The sequence below is a fragment of the Stegastes partitus genome, unplaced genomic scaffold, assembly GCF_000690725.1.
Source record: "Stegastes partitus isolate 25-593 unplaced genomic scaffold, Stegastes_partitus-1.0.2 Scaffold1955, whole genome shotgun sequence".
NCBI classification, from domain to species: domain Eukaryota; kingdom Metazoa; phylum Chordata; class Actinopteri; family Pomacentridae; genus Stegastes; species Stegastes partitus.
In genome coordinates, this window is record NW_007579686.1 from 15,302 (window position 1) to 19,646 (window position 4,345).

The following is a 4,345-nucleotide window of genomic DNA, read 5'->3' on the forward strand; positions in this document are numbered from 1 at the left end:
AGAACATAAAAGAGGATTTTAGTTGAATACAAAGCTTTAGATGTTTGAGAAATGAGGAGAGTTGAAAAACTCACCAAATAATTTATTGCACTTGAATTATTGTGTATGTACTTAGAATTAGTCGACAGGTTGGTTTAACTGCTCTATTCTTTTTTATTTCTTTATTTGAAAGTGCACCAGTAGGCCTACTGTAATGCTGGATTTGCTTGACATTCTTTAAACTCGCTCTTAAAGTACCACAGCCTTTTATTGAAATGACCAAATACGACTAATCACTGTGTTTAGCATCAGGTGCATGACTGAACCATAAGATCAGCTGCAAAAATCAAGTTTGTGTAAGACTTGATCATATTTCTACTGTAAGAGGATGTTTTCTAAACCCTTCATTCATTCATTCATTCATTCATTCATTCATTCATTCATTCATAAAGCATTGCTTAACGTGAAATTTAAGCAGTGATGACGTATAAAACAGCCACACTGCTGTCATTTGAGAATGAAAGCGAACTTGACTGTCCAAAGAAGCCAAGATGTGGCTGCTAAAAAGAAGAATCAAATAAAATAACATTAATAGCTTTGCATTTATTTTTCATTTTGTCTTCAAAGTTTGATAAGTCAGTTGTGTTTTTATGTATTTATTTTTGTTCAATAAAGCTGACATATCTGTAATTTTTACCCTTTTTTTCCCCACACTGGACTGAAGCAGTCGCTTCCTGTTCCACTTTTTTTGTATTCTTGTCGTTTGACTGCGTAAAAGTCTGTTTGAATGACACAAAACTAAGCAGAAGCAGAGCTTCAGCAACAAATGCGATGCTCTCTGCACAGGCTTTTAACCAAACCGCTAATAAAATCTGAATAAATGCTTCTCATGTGTCTATTCTGTTGCTGAACCTGATCTCAGATGTCTAAATGTAACCGTGGGAGACAGTGAAAAGGCCAGAGGGGAAAGCAATTACCTCCAAGGTATAACTGCGAGCTGGATTAGCGACTCCTCTGTGAGTTTGTGTTCCTCTGTGAGAGGTGTTGATTAGAGGCCTGGCCCGGTGAGTTGGCCCCCAGCACCGCTCGCACACAAGAGGTCTCGGTGCAGCTCTGGAACCTGGCAGGGTGCGCGCTGTTTGTTTTGGAATGAAAAAAGCATGTCATTAGTGTTTGTTAATTGCAGCTAATTGGCCCTAACGAGATGAACAAGGCCACCCACTGGGACCATTCATACAAATAATTTGCAGAAAACAAAATTAATTACTAGATGCTAATTAAAGTCAATTAAAACTGATTAGGCAGTAGTGGAATGAGAAAGTTACAGACAGTGGGAAAACACCCCACAACGCACAATATGGCCTGACAAGTGTATCTGGCAGCGTATAGAGCTCCCTATTGTGAAACAGGATGAGTTCTTCACTCGCTATATGCTGCATGCAGCTTAGCCGGCTCCATTGTTCCATCAGAATGACACCTAAGAAAAGTGACAACACGATAACGGCCGGGCCCAAACACTGGCATGAGGATTAGATTTGGCAAAAGTTCAATCAAGAACCACTCAGATGCTTTGCAAGCCAAACCAAACCTGCTCTCTGCACCCTGTTTTACTTCTCGGTTCCTTTTCTCTTTTCTCGCCTGTTTATGGTTGAATTGGCATATCGTAGGTAATCCTATTTCTCTGAACAGAATTACACAGATAACCTTCAGCGTGTCCACACTGGCAGGTGTAATGTAGAAATATATTCTTCAGTTTGAATACGAGTCACAAATAGTTCCCAGAATACCACAAAAAAAAGAGGATTTACGGCACAACTACAAAACAGGGATGAGCAGGTCTGATGTAGTTCTTTTTAAAAAAAAATGGACTATATGGTGTTTAATGAGGAGAGCAACAGATGTCAGATGTTTTTGGACATGTCAGCAGAAGTTATAAGGGAAAGTTTGTTAGCTCAGTTGAAAAAAGAAAAAGAGTTAAAGAAGGTATAAAACATTTAAAGTTTTGACTTCAACTCCCGTTAGTATAACACAGTTTGATTCCAGCTTGGTGATGCAAAGTGACCTTTAATACTTCTTGAAGTGTTTGTAGTGATACTAAACATTATAACCTTGACGGAGGTAAGATTTATTAATGGCATCTTATACAAGATTGCATTAATTTTTAGCTAAGCTTCCTTAATAAACAGGTATACGTGATGAATGAGCCACAACCTCTGCAGTTCCTTGGATGGCCATTTGAGGCAGAATCTAAAAGCAAGTGATCCCTATGGAACCAAATGTTCAACTTTAAAACAAAAATATACACATTACAACCTGGTACAGAGAAACGATTGTGGTCTCTGTAGCTAATCTCCCCATTTATGACAACTGTAAGGGGGATTTTTTATTTTTATTTTTGTATAACTCGTCACTTAAATTGCATTAAGTCTAAGGGATTTTTGTGTGACATCACAGAAGGGTCCTTCATCTTTATAATGCAGCCAATAGTGGTGAAGCACTGATATCTGTAACCAGTTTTTAAATATCGTCCATTTCTGGCAAATGAACACACCATCTGTACCTTCTCTGCTCTGAGCCAACTGACCTCAAAGCCTAAATATTTTTTTATAAAGCCGAGAAGTGGAGCAGCTCGGCATGACATCTGTAGAACCCAACACACAACAGATTAGAACAACCAGCTCTTGAATGTAGCGCAGAGAAATGAAAGAAACTACAGTCAGTGTGGGCTTGGAGAAAACAATACCTTCTATCATGTTTAAGTCCTGATTTTTGAATCCAGATCAGAGGTAACAACATGCACACTCTGCCAGAAAGGTTGCACCTCCACACACAAACATCCACATTACTAGAGCAGAAATACCAGTTGGTAACGGGGCTGAGGGCCAATGAGGAAAGAGTGATCCACATTGGCTACCTTCACACTGATCACATCAGGGGTTTAGTCAGGCAACTTCATCAGCGTAACAACTATAAACGTATATCACTGCTGATTTGACTTCGTGACAGTCGTACCCCCAGTGACACCAGTGCTATCAGGTATAATCCCCCCATGCTACATTCTCAAGTCTCCTACAGAGAGCTAGTCCATATGAAGTAAAAACTCCCATGTGTGTAATCAAACAGCGACTGTGGATAGAAAGAAATCAATTCTGCAGATAATGGCTCTTTTCTCTTTGAATACAGAACACAATGAAAAATCATTCCCAGTCAAATCTTGAAGTGGTAAAACGGTTATTTCGCACGCGACACTCGATTATCAAAAAGCTGGTAAAGTCGCAGCGTGGTCGAGTGCCGGGGTTCAAGCGGTGTCACGCTGCTTGCGTGGACGATCGCGAGGTAGAGTCGAGGCGAGCGCGCGGGAAGTGGGAAGCGTACCCTCGGCGAGGCGAAAGAGAGCCAGAGTGCGATCCGCCTGAGGGGCCGTTCAGCGAGAGGGCCCAAGGGACCGAGTGCCCGCGGCCCCGGTGATGATGGTGATTGATGCAGGCACAATTCAGACACCCCAGACGCTGCAGCAAATTAAAAGGCTATTTTGTAAAGTTGTAAAGGAGCAGAATGGCAGAGGGGAGCGACCCCCCCTCCACTCCACTCCCCCAACTCCTCTGTCATACCATCAGCTTCTGTTTGGTTTCCTTGGTGTCATCAGTCCCCTTGGGAGGAAAGCTATTACAAGCCCTTCACGCTCACTCGTACTGGATGCGCCGCCGATGCTGCTTATGCGCATATGGGAGTGTGTGGCAGGAGGGTCAGTGACCACTCCTCCAAACTCCTCTTTAATTCCTTGTTAGTGGTCATATTTTTGTATACAGAATGCTTCTGACCTTCAAAGACTCACTCCTTTAAACATGTAGACATAATTTTTTATATGCTCGAAGGTGCATCATGGGCGAAACAAGCAGTGAACACCATGGCGGGGAAATCCGCCTTGAAACTGCAGCGTACCGATTAAAGTCTAAAAAACACACATTCAGACTTCCTGGATTTCATACATCACAAACCAAAGCAACCAATCCTGTCAACCTCCACACTGGGACTTTCCGTGCAATATTATTTTATTTTCAGAAGAATTTCTTGTTCAAAACTGCATGGCTGATAGTCTTGAAGTGTTGCGTACAGTAAGTTTAAGCAAGATGGAGGTGAGCTGGTGTGCGCGAGCAGCAACGAGTGACAAGGGGTGCATACAGGGAGGTGCAGGGACTACACAGAACTTCACACTCAAGAAGGCGTGATCGTCTAGAGCGAAGGCCAGCTGATGGTTTCCGCATGACTGGTGTGAACGTTGAGAGCGTGCAGCAGACGTGCACGCAGTTCTATTCATACAATACTTCAGTCTGCTATACAGATGGTCGCATTGCCGCTTATGTTC